This window comes from Epinephelus lanceolatus, chromosome 20 (assembly GCF_041903045.1).
Source record: "Epinephelus lanceolatus isolate andai-2023 chromosome 20, ASM4190304v1, whole genome shotgun sequence".
Classification (NCBI taxonomy): Eukaryota; Metazoa; Chordata; class Actinopteri; order Perciformes; family Serranidae; genus Epinephelus; species Epinephelus lanceolatus.
Window position 1 is genome coordinate 31,984,183 of NC_135753.1, and position 16,206 is coordinate 32,000,388.

The 16,206-nt window shown below is 41.7% G+C and overlaps 1 protein-coding gene and 1 non-coding gene across 7 annotated transcripts in view; one reads left to right on the forward strand and one right to left on the reverse strand.

Annotated features, from left to right (window-relative positions):
• LOC117264743 (partitioning defective 3 homolog) overlaps positions 1–16,206 on the forward strand; it is a 424,452-nt gene that overhangs the window by 54,266 nt on the left and 353,980 nt on the right. The window lies entirely within an intron of this gene.
• Positions 539–610, reverse strand: trnaw-cca (transfer RNA tryptophan (anticodon CCA)). Its single transcript has one exon. It is a non-coding gene; the product is annotated as a tRNA-Trp (tRNA).

Sequence of the window (16,206 nt, forward strand, 5' to 3'; positions counted from 1 at the left end):
GGGAATAAATCTGATAACATGCAAGCTGTGAGGTATTTGTGCTATCTATGTCTTCAGACAGTAAATGGCACTGGTTTATTGTAATACTTAAGTGGAGTGAGAGCAGTCCTTAAAAAGCATTTATTACAATGTGATCTGAACACATGACCTTCTGATGTGGAGTCAAGTGCACTCCTGTTGCACCATGAGGCCCTACACATGACTTCTCCTGCAAAGTTACAAGGCTACTACAAGGCAGCAGATATTTCTATGTTGCTTACCAGATGGCAGTAGAGTTAACCGGTTGTGTCTGAGGTCGCTATTGTCTTATAGTTTCCTTTTGGCTCTGCACAGGCACCTCACCTCACCGATATTACTTAAACTTAGTAGATGGATGGATAGATTGTTCTGCACTGTTCACATGCCCTGCCAGTTTGTAATGTTTCCATTCATGGAACGACTGCGAGCTGTGAGGTATGTGTGTAATTTCTTTGAACAGTTCAATGGCAAAGCTTCAATGGAACACATCAGAGGAATGAGTGCAGTCCTTAAAAGTCACTGACCCCGACGTGATTTGAACACGCAACCTTCTGATCTGGAGTCAGACGCGCTACCGTTGCGCCACGAGGTCCTGATGGTTACCTTTATCTCTAACCTGAGTTGACATAACCTGGTTTACAAAGCAAAACAATTCCCTTAAAAAGCAGCGTGCCACATTTGTGCAGTTCAGACTGGGGTGTTAGACAGGACGCAGGACCCCTGCAAACACAAAATCTACAAGCTCATAGACCAAATACTTGCCATTATCTTTGATCTTTTTTAAGTAGCTTTCTCTTTGATAACCCTTCCCTTGTATCAGTTAGGTAAAATTGTGTGGTAGCTGCTCCAAAGCTTTGGAATAACCTTCCGCTCTCAGTCAAATCCTCCATTGACACTTTTAAGACAAATCTTAAAACATACATGCTTTCAATTGCCTTTGGTTGTTTGGAGTAGGTTTAATATTTTAGTATTTTATAATCTTTTTTACGTATGTGATTGTTCTTAACGGTTTTATTCTGATTTATGTGTGTGCACATTTTATACTGCGACATATTTGTGTGTCATTCTTTATTTTGTACAACACTTTGGTCAAATGCAGCTGCTTTAAAATGTGCTCTATAAATAAACTTGATTTGATTTGATTTGATTTGAACATCAGTAAAAATAGGCAACATTTAAGATAATATTTTGACTATGTTTGTAGGTTGGCATTGATAAAGTTTGTTTCCGTCCATACTTGTCTCTTCTGTGTAATCACTGTCTCTGTTTCACTCTTTTTCCTCAATAATTTACCCATTTCTAAATTTCTCTAACAGACCCTATCTCCTTCACTGTACACCAGACTGATACTCTTTACTGTGTATTTACTGACTGCTGATTTCCATGTTGTTTTGACGTTTTGCTGCAACAATTTCTGTCACATTCAACTGTAAATAAATAATTTCTCATGTACCGTGTGTCACTGTTGTGACATGGAGACAAAACAGAGCAGAGGGGAGTTAAACTGTTGTCACTTTGCAAGCTTCGGTGGCTCTACCGTTGGGAGCACCCAAGCCTCGTGTGTGTGTGTGTGTGCGGTGTACGTGAGATGTCTGGCTCAGGTTCAGCCATCAGATTATCATGCTGTGATTCATATGCAGTCATAGAGCTGCATGCTGCAGCCTGTCTGTCTCTGCTCCACAGATCGTCACATTGATGATCTAACTTGTATTTCACATGCGTGAGAAATATAAAAGAGTGTGTGTGTTTGTTGGTTTTAGGTCGGGTTTGGTGTTGCATAAGTGTCCCTTTTGTTTTTTTTCTGAGTTTGGTTCTAGTGTGAGGTTGAGTGCTATGCCCACATTTATTTGCCTGTACAGATAATTTTGACGAAATGATGATCGTTTGTTGGTGACATACTTGTTTAGATCACAGAGGTTATGGAGGTGAAGTGGTTTCTCTGAGCAGGGCATTTTAGTCACACCTTGTCTGTCCACCATGTCCTCACACTGCCTGTAGTATTATATCTGTTATTAGTGATATATGAAGTATTGTAATTATTCAGGTAATAGTCTATAGATTCCAAAGGAGTCATTGAGGTTTCTTTGCAGTTGCAACACAAGCTTTTTGGCGCACTGCTGCCACCAATTGGACTGAAGTGTGAAGTAGTAGTTTGGCTGAAGAATGGAAATCTTCTTCTTCTTCTTCTTCTGCCATGCCAGATGAGTCTGTAAAACTTGTTTTGCTGGAATATTTTTTATCTGTATTTAAATGAGTTATAAGTGCCAATGTGCTCTATACAAATAAACTTGCCTTGACTTGCCTTATAGTCGATACAAATGTCTATCTGTGACCTCTTCTCTTTGCTGTAAAAAGTCAGGATGTTTCTCTAATGCTGAACAGAAAGCTTTGCTGAGGATCCTGTGGTGTGACAGTGTATTATCTGATGCCAGATCAGAATCTTGTGTGTTTTAAATTACGTCAGGTTCAAAGCCTTTCAGGTGCAGAACAAGAGGTGGATTAGTGTGCAGTCCATATTGGTGAGTTGCAGATAGTGGCAGAATGTGTTAGAAAGCAACCAAGTGTTATTGCTCGGGGTAACAAAGAGCTGCATACTTACTAGAAACCGCAGTGATATTGTATTGATACAAGAGAAAGTAATCAAACCATCAATTACAATGAGGATACTGAACACTATGGGATCACTGTATCCTCCAATTGCAACCTAGTGGTGCTGTGAGTAAAGGTTAAAGCTAATCTGACTTGCCATGACAATAATCTCAATGAAATAATTGAACTGTGATGTCTATTTCTTACCACGATTGCATGAACAACTATCCAGACACAAAACAGCTGTGTTTCAAAGGATAGTACAGACTGTGGTCTCAGTTTTAGACACACTGCTGATAATTTCAAATGAGACAATCTCTTGTTTGCTAAGTCTTCAGCAGGACTGAATGAGCCGCCAGCAAAATGACACAACCACATACAGTCAGTTAAGAGTGTCTCAGAAAGAGGTGTTAACTTTCATCTAGCTCAAGAGCCTTAGGTTAGACTTTTGAAAATTCATTCAGTGTGGAAAAAATGCCTCTGATAGCTATGAAATGGCTGTGATACCGACACTTCATCCATACACCAGATGGCAATGTGGCAATTAAAATGACTCCTGGTTAGGAGATGGCCTTAGGTAAGGAATTCACAATATGGGTCTGCTGAAATGAGTTTATAAAGGAATGAAACGGGTGTGATATGGCCAATTAAATAAAATTAGATGAAACTTTAATGGTCATTGCGGGGAAATTGGGCAATTGCATTAGCATTTAAAATGGTATATAACACTTCCAAACTGTTCTTGTTGCGTAAGACAAACTCATTGTTTGACACAGAAGTGAACTTGTTACTGTAATTAAGCCGTCTGAATGTGAAGTGTGAGATTGTGAGTTTCAGATTAGTTTGTTAACAAGCAGAAGTCATGTATTATGCAGTGTTTATGTATGCAAATGGGGGAGGGGAACGTGCGCAACATACATCCCTCCGTTCAGTCAGATGTGATATTTTTATTTGAGGTAAATGCAAGATTAAATTCAGTGTCAGGGTAAGACATAGACGTAAAATACCAAATTACATCACACATAAAGATTGAGAATGTCTGGTTGTCATGACATCACTGCCTTTTGAATAGGGGTGGAAGTTCCTGTGTGGAACGTCTTGGAGAAATTAACGAAAATGAGATGCAGTGCAAACTCTGTAAGGTTAAGCTAGCATATCACAGATCAAAAACAACTATGCACAGCCATTTTAGAGCAAGCCATCCAGCAGAAAGTGGGGCCATGTCCGCACATCAGCAGTCGGTGTCAAGTTTTGTCACCTGAAGAAGTAAGTTTGACGATCAGCGTGCAGAACAAACAACGGCCCTCATCTCTAAGATGATAGCAAAGGACATGTGACCCATTAGCTTCGTTGAGGGGGAGGGATTTCTGAGTTCTGTCTGATGGTCTTGAGTACCCACCCTTTACTTTTTCTACCCCCCTCTCTTCAAACATCATTAACCCTTCACACCTGACTGAGCCTCATCGAGCTTGTCAGCTTGCTTAGTGTGCAAGATGCCACCTCGATATTTCATCTAAAGGGAGCTTGATAACAAATAGGCGAAGATGATTTGGTGTTTTGGTCTGGCTCTCCCTGTCGTCAGAGGTGAGCCTGTCCCGTGGGCTTAATGAGTGTCGAGGCGAGGGGTCAATCCTCAGGGGTGATTAACGGAAAAAGCTTGGTACAGCAGAAGTACCTGAATCAGCAGAGCAGTGTAAGGTGTTTTGGAGCAGGTGCATGTAGGTGCGGACTTGCATCCTGGCAGACAGTGCAGTGACACTTGGAAACCACACAGAGGCACTCAAGCCCAAGTTATAGCAGTCTACAGTACCGTGTGTGTACAGTCTGCTGCACTGAATCTGAGTGCACATCATTTGTTTTTTTGGGATGGATACGAGTGTCAGAATAACAGAATAACACATTGCCAAAAACCTACAGGAAGTACAGAGACAGGAAGTGAGAAAGCCTAACTGGACCTAACTGAACTGTCCACATCTGACCGTGTCCTCTGTTAGCACTAATGCGGCCTGTTTATAATGAGGACCACATCCATGGCTCCTGTGGTTGAGCTCCTTGGACAATTGGCATTTTCTTGGCCCCTGAAGTTGGCATTACCATGGCAACGGCTGTCGGGTGCCAAGTGGGCACCTGTGCTGGGTCGAGATCAAGCCGTGAGTGAAATTAGCCAAGGCTAAAGCAGGGTCCCAGCAGCTGCCCCCTGGTACCAGAACACTGCCGGGGGAAATCAAAGACTAATTACTCTGTTTGTCTGTGCTGTGTGTGTGTGTGTGTGTGTGTGTGTGTGTGTGTGTGTGTGTGTGCGTGTTTGTGAGTCCTCTTTTGGCATAGATTGAAGACTATTGTGTCTGGTTGGCTGTCTCTCACCAACATCTCTCAGACAGTGTAATGCATTCATCTCACATATTGTGAGCTCAGTATTCTGTATTTGCTGTGCATCTTTCCAACTTAGTATGAATCTCTGACTAGTGCAGTGGTTTTTGGACATTTTAGTGGATTCATGGAGCCTCATTTGAAGTACAGTATGAGAAAGTTGTATTTTCTGTAGGTGGTAAAGTGCAAATAGAATTTAAACTGTAATTTATTTTATATTTTTACCACAGTTCGGCGCTCAGTTGACAGACTTGACTCCAGCAGGTCTGGCTTTCTGTATTCTTGTGCCACTCCTAGTCATTGCAAAAATGTACTATATGGACTAGTTAAATTTATCCATAAGCACCAGAAATAAGATGGTACATCCTAATAATTAAGCCGGTCACCTCTCTGCAAGCTACACTGAGTCATAGAAGTGCTATAACCCAGATGCTGCCCTCTGGTGGCCAAACAGCTCAGAGGAAGTTGTCCAGATCTGATTTGTCAACTAATCAAAGAGACTCTGACTGAGTTTGGGTACACGTGCCATCTTTAAGGCTAAATTGATTGTTCTCAGGTAATTAAATCTTGAGAGCTCGGAGCTCTTGGCAACAATGTTTGTGCATGGCTGCTTTCACTTCTGTAAATGGCTACCAAAGGACACGGTTAATTCGACTTTTTCGGCTTGCAAGTCAGTTTTGTTTCTTAATAAACCACAACCTGTATCGCCTGTTTGTTAAGTCTCCAGTGGATGCCAAGGCTCTAAATGTGGTATATTTGACTTGATAACCCTCTGTGAGCACCTGCTACCCCTCTGACAGAAGGATGCATGAACTGGGGGTTAAATACATGCAGGAATGTATGAAGCCATGACAGTTTCTCTAGTTTACTGTCAGCTAGCTAGCACCTGTTTCTGCTCAGAAACAAACCCCCTCAGACTGACACACATCCTCTGATTGACACCCCGATTCAGGCAAACACATGGTTATGTGCTTGAACTTTGAGAGGTGTTACTGCTGCTCAGCATGGAGACTATAAAAATGAACACTCCGACAAAACGAGACATCATGCTCATATGTTCACATGAGAACACGCATACAAAAATAGTCTGACAGAGTCGCACATGCCCACACATACACCCTGACAGACACACACCCTCCTGTAGTCAGCTGTAATTAGCCTGTAAGGACCAGAGTCAGCTCTGCGTCCTAAAAGACTCCAAGTGGTAGCGGAATTTATCCTCACCTCCGCTGCTCTGCTCAGAGGCTCGTGGGCGGAAGCAAGCAGTTTTTCATTTTATTTTCCTCTGGGGCTTTGGATTTATTGTCTGTTGTTGCTTGTTTATTAGGTTCCTAGTTTTTGAACTTCACTTACTCGGGGAAGATTTGTTGAGCACTGTTGTTCTTTTTCAGCAACTCCCTCTTTCCCACTCATGCAGTTATAATCCCTCACAGCGGGGAGATGCCTCGGTGCTTTTTTCCATCGGAGGCTGAACCACACACAGGCCTTTACTCTTTGCGACTCGGTAGTCTCTTTGAGTGCAGGGTGGTTTAAGTCGGTAACTGTATTTAAAAAATAGCCATATAATAGCTATACTGTGCTATTATGTGCAGATTGTTTTCAATTAAGCAGATGCTATGGAACCTGGAGAATCATCAGTCTCAAGCTGGTAATAATGATGGTGGTATATAGCACTGCTTCTTCTTTTAAGTGTGATATACTGCATATAATGATCCAAATATCTCATGATACTGCGTAAGGTGGAGAGGAAATATGCCTCTAATTAGGCAAATCCTTTAACTGGTAGTCTGTATTCACTGCATTATGCTTTTATACAAGGCTATGAAACACTGTACACCAAAGTACTACTAAGTAGCACTGTCTCATCCTTTTTAAAACAAACACGGCCAATATTTCATGACAAATGTCCAGGCAACAGAAGCGATTGTATGATATACAACATAATACAGATTATTTGTCTCATCTTCACTGTGTGCTGTGTGAACAGCTTTGACTGCAATGAATGGGTGGTCATTTAAGGTCAAGCAGTCTTTGTCTTTTAATTCTATCTACGAGGAAATTCAATTCAATAGTTTATTGTCATTGCTCATAGAAAAACAACGAGATAATGACTTGTGCAACCAATGAAAAAAGTACACCAGCTGCGAGAGCTCCGAGCCGCTGCGTCTGTGCGCCCCGCCAGTCTCTTTTCTCAGAATCTTTTTTGCAAGAGTCATGGCAAAAATGGCCAAATAGTTTAATTGTTGTGATATTGAAATTGGTGGTGATCATACGGTGTACATTTGTTTATCTACGATATTGGAAAAAATGCAACTAGACGGAGAATCTCACTTTATTTTAGTTATTTTTTTAACTTAATTTACTTTTACACAAACTGTCATTTAAAAAATGGTTTCACATTTAAATTAAAGTAATACAACTTTTGTTCAATCAAAAATAATCCCTCTGGTTTCCTTCCTTTAATGGTCATGTTGACCTATAATAATATCTGTAATATTGTGATACCGTGAGATGGTTATTGTACCGTGAAAATCTCATACCATTACGGTGCTATTTACCATAGCAGAATTATAGATTTCTTTCTTTAAACATTGTACATGTTAGAAAATGCGTGTTGAAAACGTGTGAAAAGCCTGGGAACTGTGTAGTACTGGATTGTGGAGTTGAGCTGCTGTTTTTATAATTTCTATATCCAGGATTTTTTTGGCGGGCCTGAAATCATGGCCCCATGAGACCCTAGAGAAATCCTTAACATAAAACAACACTACGAATCAATGTCGTTTCCCTCAACTCCTGTATGTGAGCGTCAAGTTCCACGTTCTATGTTCCACAAGCTCTCTTAGCTCTTTCAGTCTAATAAATACATAAATAAACACCGCCAGCACAATTTGTCACAATTTTGAAACCATATATTCAGTGATTTTCATTTTATTATCATTAATCATTCAAATTTGTCTGGTAGTTAATAGCATTTTTTCACATAGACAGACTTTAAACTGAAACATGTATGTTTGAATTACAGTGAGGAATGTGTGTGCAGTCTGACATGTGATGATGTGGAACAAAGGTTACCTGGCGGTCTTGAACCTCAAGCATCACTAGTGCATGACAGCCTGCTGAACCTGCTGATATGGACCTGCTGAGCCACCGGCAAAAATAACATTGGTCCTTTCCTGTTTACAAAACTCCTGCTTCAGCTGTATAGCATATGCAGTCTGACATACACAACCCGTGTGCCTGGGGTAAGAATGATATCACTCCATATTGCAGAGCAGCAGGCAACTCCTCCATCTTCTGCTGCGGTTTCCTGTAAAATGGTTGAAATCAGGTCATGTCACCAAGCCTTTCTTTTCGCTCGGAGGCAACCCAGCTAGTCACGTAGGTGTCTTTGATTTCTCATCCATGACAGCTCCCCTACAGGAAGAGATTTCTGCCGATGTGCCAAATTGCTCCTGACATGGCGTCAGCTTGCCTGAATACTGTCTGGAAATGTCGGGCTGTTTAACCAGAGCTGTGGATAGGCAGTGCCAAAACGGGGAAAAAAGTGTAGAGACACACACACACAATTACACATTTACACACCTATGTAGAAAAATAAACATGCACGTACCCACACGCACATACACACACACACACACAGCAGCGACACACACTACCACCCTCATATCGTGCTCATGTGTGTGTCATGCAGGAGGATGTTTGTCCTGGTTGACAGCTGTCAGGGCTGCTTTGGTTCCAGTGTCTGGATTCTTTGCCATACGAGCCTATTATCTGCAGTGGTGGAGTCCCATGGAGGGGCTCGGCATTGCCCCGGGGAGCCGATTTGGGTCAGCCGACATGAGACAGGCCTTAAACTGAGGTGACAGATACAGACCCCCTACTGGGATCCCGTGCTGCCCTCCCAAAGACCCCCGGAGGGGTGTAACTAGGAGCACTGAGATAACAAAGGAATCGTTTTCCCTCTATTACCCATATGTGGCGAGCGCTGCACCCACAAGGCCCACTGGCATCAGACAGAGATCCAGGGGAAGAGACATTGTCCTGGTTTCCACTGTGGAACTGGATGAGTTATGTTTACTATTCATCCTTATTGTCTCATTACGTGTCTGCAGTGAGTCTGGCCCATTTCAGAGGAAGTCATCTCCACGTTTGAGCCTTCTTCACCTCGCCTCGTGGGGGCAACCGTGCATTCTCCACGCCGCTCTAGAGTACAATTGTCCGCGAGGAAATTATTTATACAAAGTCACAGCCAGTTCAACAGAAGCCGCAGTCTTAAACAGAAAACTTCAATCTGCCATCAATTGCTTATTCTTTTGAATATAGACCTATTTCTCTCTCACCCCGCTGCCTCTCAGCTCCTTGTTAAACCAAGCGAGTGTCTCTTCTGCATGACAAGTATCCCTCTGTAGCTTTTGTCTCAAGAGTCTCCACACCATGAGCGGCTGTTTTCAACACTTGACTACTCCTCTCAGAACCATATATAATTACCCTCACAGATCCAAAGTCACTCCAAGGTTATGTCTGTAAACTGGCTCTCAAATTGGAGGGAAAAGCTCTGTTTTAGACCGGGTTGGTTTATTACAGGTGATGTGATATCCACATATGTGAGCTGCGTGTGGGTTTAAATATTGTAGTAATTAGTATAGCTGAGAGTATGGTGCAGGGGCTAATAGTTGAAGGCTTCGGAGAAGATTTGCATACACATGTGCAGGAAACCTGAATCAACAAAACACATTTATATGCATAAACTTAAGTATTTGAGCTACAAAAGGGAGGGAAGTAAATAGGAAATAAAATTTTTAAAAAAAAGCAAGAAAAATGTGAAAAAGAAAAGATTATTGAACAAAGGAAATAATGAAAGACATCAAACCAAAAGTAAGAATCAAGCACTGTAAGAAGGAGAGAAGAAAACCAGTCCAGGCATTGCCACAAACTAGGCTGAGCCTGGCGTTGGCGTTGTACCGAGCTGAAGTTGACACTGGCACGAGGAGGGAGGGAGGTGCCAGGGCCAGAAAGCTAAGCCTGGTTTGGAAAGCTTTAGACGGGCATATTGTAGCAGACAGAGGGCTGAATCCGCTCTAACACCACGGCTGTGTGCTCTCATTGCCTCCCTCCTCGTGAGAAAAGGCTAAAGACCTCTTCAGATTATGTCCTGCTCTGCTAAAATACTGCAGGCTCATAGACACGCTGAAGTGCTACACAACTGCTGGTCGGTGTGATTCGTCACTTGGCCTGGAGTGTCCTTATTGTTCAATGGTTTTTAAAACCAAGTGTAAATAATGGTCAGTTCCTTTTTTTTTATTCTTTTTATTTTTTATTTTTTATTTTTTTTTAAACAAGTTATTTTTATTGATTATTCAATAAGATGTGCAAAGCATCAACAAACAAACATCGAACCAACAAGGACAGAAATCAGCCAGCCACCCACCAACCCAGAAACAAGCAAAGGAAGCCAGACCAGCGAAGGAAAATAAAAGACAAAAAAAGAATTAGAATATATATACATAAATATAAAAATGAAAGAAAAATAATAAAAAAAATTACATTAAAAAATAAATAAAATTAGATTAGGAAATAAATAAATAAAAATGATAAAAAAATAGGTATTTAAATTTTAACTAAAAAAAAAATCATTATTTTCCTGACAGGATGAATAATTGTTTTCAGATTCTGTCCCACCCTAACGCTTTTTGAAATAGTATTTAGACAAAGGAGATATTTTTCTGGTAATACCAGTCTGCTTGCACTACTGCGATTTCAATCAATTGCAATAAAGCTGAAATCATTAGTCAGTTAACGAATTATTCTGTCAACAGAAAATGAATTTGCAGCTCTCTTAAGAATCCTTCAAACATTCTTCAGTTCCACCCACTCAAATGTGAAGGGTTTGCTGTTTTTCTTTGTCAGATGTTGAAATTAATTAATTTATTTCAAGGTTTTGTTTAAACAAGAAATTTTAAGACACCACCTTGTACGATGATGGGCATTTTCTCATTATTTTCTAGCATTTTATAGACAAATTGATTAAAGCAAGCTGCAATCTCTTGGGCTGAAACATGAAGCCGACGCAGAAGGGCCAAAAAATGGAGCGACACCTACGGGATAGTCATACGTCACTCCGTATATGTCATCTTCAAACACACCCTCCCAATTTGGCGGTACTATTTCAGCCGCATAATTTTCCCAGCTCTCCCTTTGCATTGCCTATGCTGCTGCTACCCTGCATCAGTACTGCTGCTCGCTCTGTCAGCCCCACCTCCACCCCAGCATCCACCTGCAGGCACCGGCTAAGTGGGGGAAATACTTAAAAAAAAAAAATCATCACTCCCCAATATTTCATGTCAACATATCTGCGAGGAGCAATGGAGTCTGTAGGCGCCAAACTCTAACTATGTTGTGCTGTTGAAATAAATATTTAAATGTGAGTTGTCTGACTGCACTGCAGTTGCTTTAGTGGCCACTTGAGGCTGAATCCAGAAGCCAGTCAATCACCACTGACCCCTATATTAAAATGCTCAACTTTACAACAGAAGTAAACATGTTTACAGCCTGGGTAAAAAATGGTTGTGGTCTCTATAGCTTATACTAACATTCATGACACCTGTACTTTAAGCTGTGTATATTTAAGGTTGGGGCCGCTTTGTATGACAAGGTATCTGTCAGAGTCGCAACAGTCTGTGGACACAGATCCAGCCCTCGCTCCTCCACAGCTCCACCCTCTCATCTAAATATGGTCATTTCTGGCTCCGAAAAAACCAAGATGGCCACCGCCGAAATGCCGAAGTTGAGCCTTGAAAACATAAGCCCAAGCCATTTTTTTAAATCACGGTAGCTACATCCATTATCTGTGGATTAAACAATTATTAAAAGAAAATAATCTTGAGATTTATCAATAATGAAAAAAAAAGTCACAGCCCAACGTACAACTGCTTCTGCTATTAGTTGTGCCAATGATACGCACAATAAATAACATGTTGATGCAGTGAAATCTGATTAAAATGTTTATTCTGTACAAACAGCAGATATACAGATAATATTTAAGCTTGAGAAACTTCATTTTCTAAGTCATATGGACCACAGTGACTGAATGCTGTATATTTAAAGGGTTTTCTCTGTCTTTAATATGCAGAATATCTCCGTCTTTTTGTCCTCGGTCTCTCTCTCCGCACTAGAAGTCAAGAATACTAAGAGCTGTGTCTTATAGAGGGTATCTGAAGGTCAGTGGGCCAATTTGAGAGAATGTGTCTCAGTGTGTCTTTGTGTGCAGCCGTGTTTTTATCCAGAAGGGATTTTTAGGTAAAATTGTAAGACCCCTCCACCACTGAGCCTTCCTTCTCCCTTTGTGCTTTAAAAAAAGCTCATTCATCACATGCAGTGTGTGTGTATGTGTGCGTACAGTATGTGTGTGTGTGTGGTGCTACATGGAGAATCTTGAGAGTCCCTGCATGAATGCCTTATGTCTCCTCCACAACAGATGTGCCACAGCCTAGGGCCTCTCGGTTGTAGCTCGTTATGGGAATGTGTGTGTGTGTGCGCGCGCGTGCGGGAGGACTGCGTGCTATTCCCATTCGGAAGTCAGCGGGGAGTTTGCCTATAAAAGGCACAAATAATAGGCACCCATTTATCTCTGAAGACACTCATCCATCAGCGTACACACACACATACACACGCACACACACTTCTGATGGTTTGCGATATTATTGCTGTGTTGTGCCAGAAGCACTGTCCTGTATACATGCATTAGTCTAAATGTCTGTCTTTACACAGAGGGAGGAAGAGTCATGTGACACGCTGTATTGTCCCCCGTCAGTAACTCTCTCTGGCTTCCTTGTTTAAAGGCTATTACACTGTAAAAACCCTGATTCACTCGCTGACACTGTGTGTGGCCTCACCTAGTGATGACACCCCCACAGGACACACAAACAGCTCTCACTACTACAGCCAACCCTCACTAGAAAAGTGTGTGGTTGATTCTGTGTGTGTACTCTCCTGTCTTGTCTCATTTAGAGTCTAAAATGCTCACTTTGTGCATGGATGTTTTTGACAACTGGAATTAAGATGGAGTCTCTTCAATGAGACGTCATCTTTTTCCTCATATGATCTAATGTAGTCAGGAACAACTGCTGGTGGGGTTTGACAGCGTTCTGAGGGACATGACATGAACAATTTATACTTCAGAAAGAAAATAAAAATGGAAGTTACCTCAAACAGGCATTTCCATTCATATTTTCCCTCTTCTGGCTTTGAAAGCAGCCATAAACTGCAGGCTCACTGACATGATGTTACATACCTCAGGACTAAAGCCAGCGCAGTTTACCTGACATTGCCATGGGGACACAAATGCAGGAAAATATATTTTGATGTTTATGGGTTTAGGGAAGGAATGCAGCTTTACAGATGCTGTCAATGAAAACCTGAGAATATGCTTTCGTATAAACATGTATGTGTCTGGTTATCTGGTTTTACATCTTTCTGTCTGTACGTGTGTTTTTAAAGCTATACTATGCAGGATTTTCCTAAAAACAAAACCCAACAACAATATATAGACCCATACAGATGCTATCGAGCTCAGTCATCACTAATGACCCACTAAAAGTTTGCTGTGGTGTATGTTTCTGCACTTTGCCCTCTGTCTGTATTTTCTTACGGGTGTGTTCTCCCATAGCACTCAGGTGAGGTCTGGGCTTTATAAAAAGGTAGCGACCAGGTGCCAGTAAACAGCACACCTAAGAGACATAGCGCCAAAAAAACAAAAAAAAAAGCAAATATAGCTAGGTGAAACACCAAACCAGAGTGAATCTAGGGTTGGCTTTTAGTTTCACTGGCGAGCGTGTAAAGAGCCATAACCTACAATCCTGAATAGTATTCTTTAAAGCCTAGTTCACATTACATGATTTTCACTATCGTAATCTTTTGAGTGTTCATACCTGGCGACGTGTGTTTCTGTCATTCCTGTGTGTGCACACCACAAGATTTCTCCACCGAGCCCTCGCCAACAGAGCCCCAGATAACATGACGTCACCAAACTACGTTTTTTAACTTGGAGACGACACATCGTAAAGGCATGGATATTCTTCCCAGTGTTGGATCAGATCTGCCTCCAGGGCCTGGGTCCAAACACAACGCGCTCCCCGTGATCCTGTGAATGCCGCCATTGTTGTTGTTGCTTGCCGGCTTGTCAGTGTTGCCAGATCTTGGGAGAGAAACAAGCAACCAGGGCTATGGAAACATCATGCGTTTAATTAACTTATTAGACGGATATATATACAGAGAGGCGTCGTTTAGAGAGCAAACCCAAATAAGAAACTCCACTTTCGAAACAAGCCCAAAAAAACCCCCCCCCCAAAAAAAAACACAACCCGACGACCAATATTTATAAGCAACTTTGCAAAAAAACAAGCCCAAAGTCGCGGCTAATAAGCGGACCTGGGAAGTGGCAACCCTGCGGCTTGTCCTCCTCACATTTCTTCCGTCCTCCTGCATGCTGACGTGGGACGTATCCCGCCTCTCATTGGCTGATTGTCAGTCAGACTCCTCCAGTTTTCTAGCATGCCAGATATCCAGTCCCAGTCGCAGACGAGGGGGCGACATGCTCGTAGGCTTGTTCACACATGAGGACTCGTCGTGGCAGACTATCTGCCCCACCCAAGGTGGCTCTCTGTATCTTCTGCGACGTCAAAATCGCTGTGAAAATCGTGTAATGTGAACTAGGCTTAATGTGTCCTTTAATGACTATCCTAATATTTCCCATTAAAACTTTCTCCTCACAATGTCTTAAAAATCTGAATCAGTGCAGTGTTCCTCACAACCTTCATCTAAACCCCAAAAGGACTACAAGCTCATTCTATCCTCATCTTTTTGCAGTCTTCACTCTGCTGTTTATTCTCCTCTCCCTGCCTCGTCCTTAAGGGCCCTTAAACAGTCCAAGAGATGAGAGGGGAGGCAAGAGACAGACCTTGCTCTCCTCTCTAATCCCATATTGATCATCAGGCAGTGAATGAACTGCACACAGACTCACCAAACTGACTCTATTGATCACAGCAACACACTCGCAACACAACACAAAGAAATAAACATTAATTTACCTCATTTACCAGAAGCCATATTAAAGAAAACTCCTCTCCTTCTACAGCCCGTTAACTACGTGGAAAGTGACAGTTATATTATGCTTAAAGTGGTGAGGTGGGACGAAACACTGCCAAAGTAGAAGTGAGCGAGTTCAAGCCCCACATTAAGGAAATTAATTTTCTGTAGCTCAAATAGATGAAAATTGGATGCGGTTTCTTTTCTTAACCACTAACATTTAACCGAGTCCATGTGCAGACATGATCAGAGTTATTTTTTCACATAATTGCATGACTGCTGTTATTTTAACTTTAACACTGCACCCGTTTCTTATTCAGCCTTTTGTTTTGTGTATAATGATTAGACCGAAGCAGCAGACCAGATTCAGGCATCAATATCGCCAAGAATCCATAATGGAGCAGCACTTTGAATCCTTACCAGCTTTACTGCTGCTGTTACGTATATGAGCTCTCTGTGCTGGGACATAAAGGAACAGAGAATTTCCTTAATGACAATAAACACTCTATATTATGTATCACCTCGTATATGTTGCTAATAATCACCTAATCTCAGCACACCTTTCGCTGATCAATTTGTTTTCCTCTTTGTTATAAAGACCGAGTTTCAAAACCACAAACAGCGTGTGGGCACAACTGAGAAATACGAGACACATTTTTGTCATTATTTCTATTCATATGTGAAATAATGATGACTGTTGCTGCCAGCAATGACAGGATGTTAATAATTCATGACAGGAAAAAAAACCCCGACAGATGTGCCACCTACTTGTATTCAAACACGGCTCTTTGAACAACAACTGTGAAACACCTCCCCATCACCACAAACCAAAAGAAATCCTTTTTCTTCCTGATGTATTTCGGTGCACCATGCTCCTTTCTTCTTCTTCTGTGCGAGCGTGCACATGGGAGGCATGTTTTTAGCAACAGCACATTTCTGTGTGAAATAGAAAGGCAGTGGAAAGTGTGTGTGAATGTGTGTGTGTGAGATGTTTGGCAAGACAGAGGTGTAGGACAGACAGTATGGATGAGATGTACAGACTGAGGGAGGGCGGTGTTCATAGCATTTTATGTGTGTGTGTTTTTGATCCTGACAATGTTTATAACATGATGACATACTGCGGGGTGACAGATTGTGTTTAGTCTG